Genomic DNA, 14,728 nt, shown 5'->3' with positions numbered 1-14,728 from the left:
CATCAGGAGGGTTTGAGTCTGTGGTTTTGCGCTTTTCTCACTTAAACATTTCATTGGTGGGACAGCCAGGAAGGCTGGTCCTTCTGATGTGTATTTCTCTACCTCTGCACCAGAGGCTGAACGGATGCCCACAAAGTTCCTCCATAGTTTCCCTAAGAAATCTTCAGCTGTTCTAAACAAAATTCTGAATCAAAAGGTCCTGAATTTTCAGTCTTCTATTGTGTATTTTTCCTCCCTGAGCAGGAGGGAGCTATAAGAGAACATGTCTTGATTCTTTCCCTCCTAAAATCAGTGTAATTTACCAATATGAAGCTATTGGGGTTGCTGATAAATGCAGTGGAAGGAGAGTCTAATATTTTCAGGTGACAAGGGTGTTGTAGTTCATCCCCCTGCTTTCCAGCTGGTTAATTTAAAGACCTCACTGACTCTGGAGAAAACGCAAGCTGAACTTTGGTTAACTCTTCCTGAAACTGAGTATGATGTAAGTATTAAGACAAAGTCAAAAAGAAATGGCAACTGGAGAAAAACCCTTCTTTAGTGTTCCTTGGGCTGGATATACCTCAAATAAAAGCCTTCAGCTGAACCCAGTGCTGCCCTCAGGACCAGGTGGGAAGAACAGGAATGAATGCTACAAACCCCCATTGATGGCACAGGCTCAACACACAATTCTGGCAGGGGTTTGGAAGTGTGTGTTTGATTTTCTGCCAAGGCATGTCTCCTGGACCATGTTCTACAGATTTGTCTGAATATGTCTAAAAAGTGTCTTTCTGTAGGTCCTTCAGTACAATCACAAAAATTCTGCAAAGACAGAACCTGAGTTCTCTTCCATTTGAAATATCTATCACTAATACACTTAAAATCTCAGAATCATTACCAATACAGTGAGTGTGCCATCTGTCTCACTTAACAAACAGAACAATCCTGATTGAGAAGAATTTGTCTTCATTAGGACCAGCCAAATGCAGACTGAAATGCCAAAGGAAACTGTCATTCTTTTCTAAACTGAGACACCCAAAATAATATTGATCAACCTGTATGTGTTGGGGTAACAAATCTTGAGAATAATAAATGCATTTGACTGTTAATTGCTGTGTCCTGTAACACAGTAGGACATATTGATGAACATTTTTGTAGGAAGCCTTGAGTAGTTCCTTTATTTTTGCAAAACATACTCTCAGTAAGGTGTTAGGTGAGTCCCAGATCAGCCAGCTATGTAGGAAATAAGTGTTGACTCTCTAAATAAACTTAAATAGTTTTCTTAAGCTTAACTGAACCATGCAATTTTAGGAAATGACTAGGTTTGTACTACAAAACAGAATTTGCTGACAATCTTAAAATCTTGGAGATTATCAGTTGCTGCAAACTGTTCTGGTGACATTAATGAGTCATACTGTTACATTTTAGGGCAGCTGAAGATCTGTCCTTCAAACTTTTAGACTTTTTTCCTTTTCCCAAGTTTCTGTTTAATTCCAGTTTTTTAGAGAATCAGATTTGCCACAGTACTTTAGGTGACAGTAAAAGTAGGGATGAGTCTGCAGAAATATGGCACTACATGTTCACTAAGGACTGAGCCAGGAAACTGAACCAGTTTCTTAAAAGAGTGGATGATGTCTTGAGGATCTGAAAACAAAAACTGTAGCAAGAAATTAACAGATTTTTGCCTGGTGCGGTGACAGACATACCATGATTATATCTTACAATTTGTGGAATTATTGGTTGGACTCTTTCATACCCATAGAGATTTTTTTACATAAAATTTGAAGGTTTTTGAAATTCAATTTTGATCTGAAGGAACTGTCTAAAATGAAAGACAGCTTTGATCGGTGTTTTTTTAGTGCTAAGGTATGATATTATAGATTATTTATATTATTATAAGATACAATATTGTCTATTATAGATAATATTCAATAGAGCTCTCTCAATTAAACCCATGGGAATTGATGCCTGGTTTTGTCCAATAACTGCTTTCAGGAGTGCAGGTGACGTTGTCCAGGAAAGGGCCACAAAGCTGGTGAGAGGTCTGGAGCACAAGTCTTTGAGGAGCATCTGAGGGAGCTGGGGTTGTTTAGGTGGAAGAAAAGGAGGCTCAGGGGTGATCTTATGACTCACTATAACTCCCTGAAAGGAGGCTGTAGCCAAAGGGGGTTCAGCCTCTTCTTCTAGGCAGCTAGAGGTGGGATGAGAGAGTATAGTCTTAAACCGCACCAGGGGAGGTTTAGGCTGGACATCAGGAATAATTCCGTTAGAGAAAGGGGGATAAGACATTGGAATGGGCTGGCCAGGGAGGTGGTGGAGTCACCGTCCATGGAAGTGTTTGAGGAAGGGCTGCATGTGGCACTCAATGCCTTGCTCTAGTTCACATGATGGTGTTTGGTCACATTTGGACCCAATGATCTCAGAGGTCTGTTCCAACCTATTTGATTCTGTGTTTAAGACAATGGTATTTACTATTATAAATTGGAATTTGAAGCTAGGGTATCTGGTTGCTGGTTAGCATGAGACAGTACTAAATTTTTTTATTTAAAACCTGAGAACGCATAATTAGGTCACTAAAAACCTGTAGTTCTGCACCAAATAAATCGCAGATTTAAACCCAAACAACTTCAAGTGCAGGCTTTCTTCATTCACATCTGCCACGCAAGAGTCTTCTCCATGTTTGGATCCTGAGTTTCATCTCTTCCTCCAGTTTTCCACAGCTCAGGCATTGCAACCCCACCATCACCTCCAATGCTGGCAGATGCAACCTTTTTCTCAACACACTGCAACGTGCTTCTCTGCACCCAGCTGCCTGCCTGTATTTCATGTGGGGATTAGCAGGTTGAAAAGGCCAACCCAGCAATCTATCAAGGTCCTTTAACAGACTTTGACAGTGGAAAACAAAAATTGACATCCCAAACTAATTGGCTTGCCTCCTTCCAGTATCAGCCTCATCTGGTTTAATTATAACAAATTACAACCTGGCAGCTCTTTTAGACAAAAAAAATCAGGTTGGGAAAATGTTCCTTCCATGTTAAAGCTTCAATATCAGCAGGATGTTTTTCACAAATCAGTTCATCTCTTGCCTGCTATTCTGGGCATTTTGGCAGAAACCTTCTTAGTGCCCAACACAGTGATGGGCTTATGTTGTTGCATGCCACAATAGCACTTTGACAGCAGAGTGGCTGGGTTGTATCCTGAGGTCATGTCAGATGGGTTAGGGCTGCATAAGGTGGAGGGTGCCCTCAGCAATGCTGCCCTAAAGAAGTGGTCTCTCACCTAACTCTGCCCAGGGAGCTGACTATCCCTGCAGCCGTAATTGGGGATCAGCCTGAAAGGTTTGTTAGTTTGCAGAGGCTTCTTCAGCAAACTAGTAGGTGTTATAGATGATAGGGAATGCAGATCTGTGAAAATTTGCCCATAAAGAAGATATTTTATACAAAGACTACTGCTGCAGTGTTTGCCCCGTAGAGCAATGTCATGTCATTGCATGCTGGCAGTATGATCCCAGCAGGTCAGCTCTGATCACCCAGCATTACCAGCAGCACTCTGCTTTACTTTAAGGGGACACAAGGCTGTTCAGGACCCTAAATAATTATTTAGCAGCTAAGGACACAAATCTAGCCTGTACTGCTTGCTGTTTGACAGCTAACAATAAGTTGTGCTGTTTTCCCCAGGCTGACAAACCATCTTTATTTATCTGCTGATAAATGACGATTTCTTGACATAATTTCCATTTCCTTCACAGAATTCATGGTTTGAATTATTCTCTTTGATTTTAAACAAATTAAACATCTGGATTTAATTCCTGCTTCCACATGAGTACCTGCTCATCAGTCACACAGCACAGTCCTGGATGTGACAGCTTTGTGGAATAGCTGCCCTTGCATGGTCCGTTGCCTCTCAGAACCAGCAACAGACTCTGAAGATAGTCTCAGTAAGCAGCAGCCATGCATAAATAATCCCAGGAATGCAAGAAACGTTCTCCTTGTTTTGTTTATTCCCCTAAGACCCAATATCACTTCTTCAAGCTCTCCGTCCCAGTTTCCTATTTATTTCACACCACCCAAATGCAACCATGCTTCCAAAACACTACTGTAAGTCAGTTCCAAGCAGACTTGATGAAGCTTGAATTTTAAGTTGGCTGCATGTGATTCATGAGTAATCTAATTCCTCATTTTCCACAACATTGGGTACCTGCCCAATTAGTAGAGCATCATGTACAAGGAGGGGTTACAGCATCCCCTAGCACATGATGCATTTGGAATGAGAACTCTGCTACACATGAGCAAAGAAATCAGCTTCCCATGTTGGCCCATACTATTCACAAAATGTCACTGGGATGTTCTTATACTGCTGTATCTGCATGGCCAGAACCAGGGTGGCTAGCAGGTTGACTCCCAAGTACTGGGGCAAATGCTTGTTTTAACAACCTTGATCTCATATTTATAACCCACACTGCAATTTCTGGGTTTTCTCTTGGCAACACACACACAGATACACACACACACACAGACACACACACACACATATGTATTTTAATAGTCATGGTTTGGTTTCTAAAGACGTTTTTATTCAAATAAATCTTTTTTTCCTGAAGTTTAGAGGAGGATGTATCTGGGCTGCTGCAGGAAGTTTTCCTCCAAGCATTGGGGGGTTTGGAGAATAACACCAGTGGAGATCATTGCCCACCCATGGAAGCACCCCCAGGAGCCATCCTGGTGCCACTGGTGGGCATCTCTGGAGGAGACCCAAGCTGTGACTGTCACAGCAGGTCTCCTCCCTGGGCTCTGCACCCTCGGCAGCCTCCTGGGGAATATCCTTGGGAAACCTCATGGGACACTTCTTCTGCTGTGCTCTGGGGCTGCCTTTAAGCCTTGGTCCTGGGCTGTGGTGCTCACCTGTGCTGTGCTGTGGTTGTGTCTGTGCCGGGTCTGGCCTCCCCTGACCCCAACAAAATACAAAAAGCTGATCTCAAGAAATGAGTCCTGATGGGTTTTGATGATGAAATATTAAATTCATGCACTCTGATAAAGATCTTATCTAAATTAGGACTTCACCTAAGGTAAGCTGTGTGCCTGGGGAAATACTAAACAGGTGTATATTTATCAGATGTATAATATGTATCTGATTTTAAAGGCACTTCTATTAATCTGCCTAGCTAGTAAGAAATTAGACTTGTGGCTAGTTTAATTTCATCAAACCTATTTCACATCACAATAATCTGAAAGGAAAAATCAGGCCTGGACAGGCAAGCACTAAAAAAGAGATTTGGGAAAAGAAGAAAATCAGACTTAGAAAAAGCAGCACACTAAAAACAGAACTCTGTAGTTGAAAGCAAGCAAAACAAAAAACAAAATGGGAAAAGAACAGTGATCTTTATTTTTAATATCACCCTGTAGCAGAATGTTCAAAGTTATTATTTATTAGAATGAAAAGCACCACAAAATACAAGCACACAAATATGTATCTCTGTCATTGTTTTTCTAATAGAGTAGGGTTTCTAAAAGCTCAACTAATTTTATAGCCTGTCTTTCCCCATTAAAACCTAATATGCCAAGAAATATGATGTACAAAGGAATATTAAAAGGAAGGTTCGGCTGCTGTTCTGCTGAGTACGTTATGCCACCTCATGGTTACTGGCAGAAATACCACCACACTCAGTGCTGGGTCAGAAATGCAGCAGAGGAAAAAAAGTAGCACATCTGAGTTATTGGTGTACATTGCTGAAGTGTCAGAAGTCTCACTGGGATCAATCATTGCATATAAATCAAATCTTTGAATTATAAATAAAGACAAAGCGCTGTAGAACACATCTCCTTTTATCAATTGAATTTGCACCTTTACTGCAAATGTACTGCTACCATAACATATAATTCAATATTAACCTGGTCCTAACCCATAAATGCCTCCTCCTGTGGAGGTTCTGTGTTTAGCTTGTTTCAGAAGGTTGCCATTATCTGGAAGAACACACTGTTATCCACTCAGGAAGTATCTCTTTGCCTCTTTAACAACAAGACATAATGTTTAGTTACAACTGGATAACTAAGATGAAATTATAGTCTTGGATGTATATAGCATATATATTTAATTACTGAATTTGGATTTTACCATGACCTTAAAGTGCTAAGATAAAAAACACCCAGAGCCTCAGTAGAATATGATTTTCACTTGAGTCAAGAGTTCACAGGCAAAGACCAGGTTACATTTTTCCATTAGAATAAATTATACAAAGTGGAAATGGAAGCTGAATTGATGTGACCTGGAGTGCACAGTCAGCTAGGTGATGGCCAGACTCTTAGTTGCACTAAAGTCACTCTGGAGAAAATGTTTATTAAAATCAATGGGTTAGACTCAGATAGCTCATGCATGAATAGAAATAATCTTACTTAAGCTTGGGCATTTCTTTATACAAAATACTGAAGTTTAGCAGTCCAGTGGCCTAACATTAGCAAAGGAGCAGGAGGAGAGGAGCTGTGTCTCTCTTGCTGTCAAATGAGGTTTGTGATAATCAGGCTCTTAATTTGGGCATCTCAGTCCAACCCAAAATCAGAGGAATGTGAAACAAATGTACTTCCAAATCCTGTGATTTTACTTCCCTGGTCTTTCAATGAAGCATACTTGGCTGCAGAAAATTCAGAGTATGGTCAGCTTCTGAGCATGTGAGGAAGTGGAGATTAAGTAAAAACATATTTAAAGAAAAAATTATTAGTTAGTCAAAGGCACATTGCACCATGGGAAGTAGAAATGAGGCATGAAAAGGTCAGGTCTTCAGAGTTTTTTCTATGGCTTGGTTAACTCACAAACAAGATGACCTATCCAGGACACATGAGAAATGACTGCATAGCTTAAAACTCCTCTTCAAGACAGTACCACAGTGTTTAACCGTGAGAGGTGATAGAGAAACCTTACCTGGATTATCTGTCAGCAAGAGATTTATAGGTTAATTTTTTATAAAAGTTAATGTGAAAGTCTAGCATTGTTTGCACTTGTAATATTCAGATTCTCTTATTAATTTAATTGAAAAAAAGGTCTGTGCCCTGTTTTTTGATGCAGCCTCAGAGATAATGAAATACTTTTGATTTATATGTCTAGAAAGGCTATGGATAGATTCTATCCCTCTTGTCCTAGGAATGCACTTCTTGGAGCAGTAATCTGCAGCACAAAATTACTGATACATTTAGGGATTCTCCTGATTCCTCTGTCTTGCCAGAAAGTCTGTATTCTTAAAGGATGACTTACTATGCAAATAAATTAAAATGCCAGCCTCATCAGAAAAAAAAACCTAGTTATTTCCTGCTCACAAGCAATTGATAGTTACAGCAAAACAAAATACTTCAATTTAATAAAGTTTTTGTAGTGATAGAAATGGTTTTGTTCAAAAATATTGTAAGCTTTTAAACTTACAATGGAGAAGTATCTAATCACCCTGAAACTTCTTTCTAGAGTTTGCTTAAGCAAGGAGATCATGAACAAAGCAAATGCAATACTGGAGTCAGAATTTTTGGAGAGTAAAGAAAGCCATAAATACAATATACATTCTATAAATTTAAAAAGCCATAATAAAGAAATAAATAAAAAGAAAGCTATAAATATAACAGATATAAACAAAAAAAAAGGTAAAAATCCCTTCTTCCCTTACTTGCAGCTTCTGGAGCTGATTTGACCAGCCATAAATAATGTATTGCATGACAGGCTTCCTACTTTTGAGGTCTGTTCTGTTCATCTAGTGTAGCTATTATGACTCTTGATCTGCTCTGTGTGACATAATTTTGCATAACATTAGGCAGCATGTTGGAAATGGGAACTCCTTAATAAATACAATTTCTGCTTCCAAATTACATAGAGATGATTTCCTGGAGCTGACTGGAATATACACTCCAAAAGTGATCTTCTGAAAGCACTCACATATATATATATGACATATATATGTGATATTTATATATAACGACATTTAAAACAACTGATGAAAATTTGCTTGGGCCATTGCATCAGTAATTAATGGGATGTACATCTGTCTTTGTCCTTCTGGAGAAGAATGAAGATTCAACTTCCTTGGTAGATGTGGCTACTTATTTGAACACAGCTGTTACTCTGTGTTACCAGTTAGTCCAAGCCTAACTGGAAAACCAAGAAGAAAATGCAAGCCTTTTCTCTTTGTGCTAGGAAAATGCAAGGTGTTCTACTAGCCCAGATCTGCCACAGACACTTTAGGGGAACAGCAGACACTCTGGGATTTCTCTGAAACAGCGCCGCTGCTGCTGAGTGTGACCTCAGCCTCATGGCCCTCATTGTGTTGTTGCTGTGGCACCGTGGGACTTGCACTGACGTATCAAATAATTTGGTATCACACTCTGTGGAAGGAGAATAGTAACAGCTATGTTGGACTTGCTCACAGAAACAGGATGTTGCTTGAATTGGTTTATTTAATTTAGCAGAGCTGTTGACTACCAAGAATGGAAACCATGCCGGTAGTTCCCAGGCCACCTTCTGGATTTAATTTCCATTGACTCCAGATGATCATATTGCTGCAAAAGACCAAGGCTGTTCCTCAATCCAAAAGCAAACTTGTGCTGTCATCAAATTCCTTCATTTTTCCCCTTTTCCCCCAAGTCTAGCCTGGAGAGGAGGGCCAAGCTGTGCTTGGCAAAGAAGAGGGCACAGCAGCTGGTCAGGCTCTGCATCACCCAGAGCAGGGACACAGGACAGGGCTTCAGGCACCAGCCCTCGCCCACTACGGCTGTGGCATTGCCACTTTCTCCTCAGAATGGTTTTCAGGCAGGCTGGCTCTGAGTCCTGGCAAGGCTGGCACATGCCAGGGACAAGGATTTTGAAAAACACATCAGAGTAGAAGACATAAGAAAGGGAATATTCCATATTCAGAGAGCAGAGACAATTGAGAAAAAAATATGCCAGTCACAGGGAGGTGAATTCCATGGGTTGTGAGAGGAGAAAACACGAGAGAACAGAAAGGGGTATGCAGGAAACCAACAGAGAGAGTGAGATTCCTCGACTGCATTTAGGTTTCTGATGCCTATTTCTGGGCATGTTATGGATGTGTGCAGGCTGACAGTGAAGCTGCCCACTTATATTAAAAATATTTGTACTTTTTTAAGTGTGAGGATTATATGCAACAGATTGTGCCATTTACTCCACACACAACTTTAATGAGTGTTCTTTAGAGACAAATGAAGGGATTTAAGATATTAGGTGCTATACATGAGCACATATGGGGACATGGGGTTTTATTTTTCATTTTCAGCTGCATAAACTAATTAAGCATAGAAGAATTCAGGAACTAAAAATAACTTGTCATTTACAGGACTGGGTTTTACCTATGTCTCTTTTTCCCTCAGGGGAAAAGAAAGAGATGTTAAAAAAAAATCCAAACAAAAAGAAAAGAAAAACCACCAAAACAAACAAACAAACAAACAAACAAATACAGTGCTGAAACCCCAAACAAACAAAAAACACTTTAAGCCACAAAACCACCCATGGAATAGGTTAAAAGATTCAAGAAGAAACATACTAGTCTCCATTGTAGTTAAGAGTGCTTTCAAGCACTTAAAGAATATTGAAAACACTATAAGAAAATCTGACACAGTCCTCAGGCTCCCCAGCTTTGCATCCACTTCAGTGCTTAGTCAAAAAGTGAGCACTAGTACTCTGTATGCCTGCTGCAGTTTCACCTCATGACATCCCATTGCCCTCCCCAAAACTCAGTGCTATGTAGGTTTGCTGTTATCATTTTTGCAACATCAAACAAAACCCAGAAGAATTTATTAAATTTTTTTACAAGGCAGACAAAAAACTTTGCCAAAAACCACACTGCAATAAAGAGGTGTAGGGGAAAAATACAGTATAAAGTGTATAATATAGTAAAACTGAATTTCAATTTTGGAGATCCTTTGTGTAGGGCAACTTCATGGTCATTTCCCCCCACCCAGAAATTGCACCTGCTTGGCACCACTTGGTTTAATTGTTAATATTTGAGTATTAGCTTTGATCCAGCTGCAAACAAACCCTTGATTTGTTCAGTATGAATATACAGACTATTGGTACAGTAAAATTAAGTCTGATGCTACAATGCACCTGTACCTTGGACACAGCATGATTAATGCATGTTCTCATTTGGGTACCCTGCACAGCTATAGGAAATTGTCTTTGAAACCAGCCCTAGTGACAGTAATAAAAATCAAGACCTGGACCCAGCAAGACATTTGGATAATCTCCACAGCTATTCTTTACACCTGCCAGCTTCTGTAACTCTCACCTGCCTCTTCAGATGAGTCTAGCTCACTCTGCCCCACATATCTGCATCAGGTCCTGGCTACTTCTGCAAGGTGAGGGGAAAGCCCTGGTGAAGCTGTAGGTAAAGACAAGCCCAAGTCATACGGGGTTTGGTGTGAAAATTGATTTCATTCTTCACAAATGAGAAGTTACATGCTCCAGTCTCACCTTTTCCTTTAGTGAAATAAAATCTTTGCTGTGTGGCACCAAGGACCTCCCCTCCATGGGCTAAGGAGGTTGACTGATGGAGGAGGGAAGCTGAGCAGTGCACAGGTAGGGGGCCAATGCCTCAGAGAAAGACATTTCTATGATGTGATGAGGCCTGGTTTGGTGGAATTACATCTCACTCATCAGAGTGGTGCCTTCTCACTACCACTTTTTCCCTCAGGGCCCAGAGCATTGCTGCTACACAGCAGGCTGACTGCTGCAGGGTTCAGAATTCTCCTGGAATTTTACTGGTGGAAGGAGATTCCTAGCACTGAAGGCCAAATGATAGATAACTATTCCATCCCCATCCTTGTCCACAAGGCTGGGATTTCCATCTTTCAGACACTGGCAGGCAGGCAGATGACTGAAAGCCACAGGTACATGCTCAAATCAAGAACAAGGGTCAGCTGGAAATTCCAGTGCCTGAAGTAACACTGTTCACCAGCTGCAGCTGCCATGTCTTGCTTCAGCTTCCATCCAGGAGCTAAGGGCCAGTTTCTTTCATGTGCTGATGTATTCCTTCTCATTTCCATGTGTTTGCTGTATTACAGCAGATGTCCCAGCAAAGCTCAGCATGCCCATTACTGCAGAAATGCACAGCAGCTTTCTGCAGGCAGAAGGCTTTCAGCAGGAGTCAGGAGAGGGCGGCAGCTCACTGCCAGCTGTGTGGCAGGTCTGGGTGAAGCTGACCCAGGCTGGGCTTCCTCCCACACCTGTCTGCAGGCATGCTTGTGCCCAGGAAGGGTTGTGGGCTTTCCTTGCCCTTGCAAGAGGAGAAGGAGCAGTGCTAAGGCATGGCTGAGTTTACATGGCTCAGTAGTTATGATAGGGTGTGTGTAGCTGGGAGCCAACTGGGACCCAAATAAGTCCCTCCCTGGGCTGTTGTCTGACACCAACACCAGCAGACAGAGCATCCTCCTCCATCTGAAACTCCTCACAGGGTGTCATGCTGTCCTGCCCATCCTGGCACTGTTACACCTTGATGTTCAACACACCATGATCCAGGTTCCAGCTGCTCTGCAGTCCTGTAGCTGAGCCAGGGCCCCATCTCCAGGTGGAAGCTTCCACAGTGAGCTGAGGAAATAACCAGGATAAGTAGCCCAAAGATGTTGGGAATGACCCAGCCCGGCTGCTGTCGCTTGGCCGGTGTCATTCATCACACCAAAGCAGTCTGCAGCTTGGCTGTAATGATCAAAATAGAGATGTAGGGGACAAAAGAGGAAAGATTGGGCCATTATCAGAAATGTCTAGAAAGCATCAACTTTTTCTACTGGAAATTTTCATTCTCAAATTTCCATAGTTAATGGTATCAAATGAAAACACTTTACAGATGCATAATGTACCAAGGCTCAGAGAATCTGAAAGCAGCAGATGGCTTATACACATCTGAGGAGCTTTTTAATAATAAACAAATAAATAAAGATTGGAGAGGAGTGCCAGTCATGTGTCTTGTTAGATGCTTAATCAGGCAGCTGAGACATCCCAAATTTTAATTGCCTTTATTTTTTAGAGACACAGTCTAATTTCAAATTGCACGAATGAAGCTCTTTCATTTTTCTTGTCTGGTTTGAAGTCTTGGTATCTAAATGATAATTTATCAAGAAGTTCTGAAGGACACAGAGAACAAGACAAATACCAAAATTGTACTACACATGAAAGTATGAGATCATGTTTCATTTTAATTACTTCTCATACAATTAATCATCCATCTGTCTGCATTATATTCTTCAACATTATGGCCCTGAGTTAAAAAAAAACTTTCACTGAAGTCATGGCAAGCTTAGCAGGAGATAAACTGTGCTAAAGAAATAAAAATGATGTGTGGCAGTGATTTAGGGGCTGCAGCAAAGTTCATAAGAAAAACATCAGTCTAGACCTTCATTTACCATATGGGGTCAATCTGTCTTGTAACTGAAAACTGAGCAGGACAATCAAGGTCTGTTCTAAAGACATTTTTGGTTTGGTTTGTTTTCTTTTTTTTAACAGGATTTTTTTTCTTCCCATAGGAACCCTAGCCCTAATGACACTGTATAAACATGCTCCCACTCCTCAACCTGGGGACAACTGATCCCAGCAGACATCTGCTTCATGTCATCCAGAAACCAAATAGGTTGGGAATTCAAAATATACACAGGCTTTGTTAGCAATGACACTGCATGGATGAGCATTCAGTTTCAGATAGTGCCCAGGAGATTTATCATGGTCACCACTATCCTCCTTGGATATAATTTCTACATAGAAGTAATTTCATTGTATTACATAGGTATTAATTTTCTCTTATAAAGAATGAATTTAAAAAGAGCATTATTTGACACCTAATAACCTTTCTGAATGTCACTTTAAGTCCTTTTGAACAGCAAAAATACATGGCATGGTTTGGGCATGTGTTTGCACTCACTGTTGTGGCAATGCAGGATATGAGCCTCAGGCTTGCTCTTCTCTTGGGAAATCGAAACTCTCCTAATTTGTCTAAACACAAGTGAGACATGACAGAAATGTTGTGTTTTGTGAAACCTTGACTTGTCAAACATCACCTGGCACGTGATTTGTATTCCTGTCCCATGCAGTTCTGTGGCCTGACTGGCACAGACAGCCAAGCCTCAGAAGGAGACTGAGTTTAGCACCCAAGTCCTAGAGTGACCATCACTATCCATGCAGAGCATTTGCAGGAATGGCTGCCAAAAGGATGGTGCATTATACAGTACCCTGGACCCTGCAGTCAAAATGTACAAGTGAGAAATTTGGGAAATCAAAAGGTGCCCAGCAAGCCCTGCTGTTCAAACAGATGTTATTGTCTGGACTGGTGTTCCCCATGCTGATGTTATGCAATTCAGCTTCCCTTAAAATAAAATTAATGCATAAAGATACATGCTTCATCTCTATGATAACTTTCCCCCACTCACTTCTTTTAAGCATAGCTTAAAAGCTACAGTATAATGTCATCTCAAGTTTCACTTTTTGTTAAAAGAGTTGGCGATTAATCCAGAGGAATTCATTTCATGTGCCTGATTCCTTGGGTGTGGAACACAAAGAGAAAACAGCTGACAGATTCTGAACAGATTTCTTAGGGAAACTTTGCAAACACAACTAAGGGAAGGCAAGGGTCTTGACAGTTAAGAATAAAAGGAAATGAAAGACATTTATGTTGAATCATCATCTTGGGTGCAATGGCTTGAGCTTCAGCTTCAGCTGACACAAACTGGCCAGGGAGCTACAGGGCTTGCTCAAACATCTAGTGTGCTCATGGAGCCAGCTCCCCCATTTGCAGGCATCTGAAGCAGAACAGTCAGTAATTTGGGAAGACTATGGTAGCTGTTGCTGGAAGCTGCTCAGCATTCTGGTACAGTAATTAAACTCCCTAAGGAGCCGCAAGGTAGCACAGTCTGCAAGAACTTAAGTGGGAAAACTACAGGGATGGGAACAAACTCATCCTGAGTTTGATAAGAAACCCAAGTAAAGTTTAAGAGCCTAGGGATGAACAGTGAAGTAGCTTTGGTTCCTAGAAAGAGGAAAATTTTGTTCTGTTCAGCTGAGTGATATAAAGAATATAGAAAATGTTTTGGTTTTAAGTTCAGAAACAAAATAATTACTAGTACTTTTTGTTGAAGTGGTAGACTGAGATGCTCATTGAAAATATTAATGAGAAACAATCAGTACAAATACCTCAAATTAAAGCAAAGCAGATAATAGGTCCCTCAGGTTTCTCTCTTTTCCTCAGGAAGCCCAAGACATGTTTAGATCTGCTATTAGATCCTGCAAATGTCCTCCCTCAGTGGTACAACAGTTTAAAAGCCAGCAATGAGTTTAGAAGTCTACAAGAATGGAAAGAATTAACTTCATCCAGGGTGAGAATGGGTTTGGCCAAAAACTTTGGAGTACTTCCGTTCTGACATAGCTCCTTTGGAAAAATCTCAGAAATCGTCTGTAGCCTCTTCACTTTACTTTGTGTCTCCTCTATAATGCCACCAACATTATTATTAATTTAAACTAATACTATATTAAAATTAGTAATTAATATAATAATAATAATGGAGTAATTAATCAGACTAGTATGTTCCATTGTCTTTTGAAAAAGCAGATCCTTAGGCATTATTAGTACAAGACCTGCTGAGTAAATCCTGGTCAACTACAGTGATATGAAGTTCAAACTTCCCTTTCTGCAGTTGAATTAAGGTCATGATAACCAGTTTAAATCAGTGCCTCATGAAGTCACACAGAGAAACTAATTTCCTAATGTGTTTCCAGTTAGAAAATT

Source organism: Melozone crissalis, unplaced genomic scaffold, assembly GCF_028551555.1.
Source record: "Melozone crissalis strain CALT ecotype California unplaced genomic scaffold, PUWL_Pcris_2 ptg000042l_1, whole genome shotgun sequence".
Classification (NCBI taxonomy): Eukaryota; Metazoa; Chordata; class Aves; order Passeriformes; family Passerellidae; genus Melozone; species Melozone crissalis.
This window is presented reverse-complemented; position numbering follows the sequence as displayed.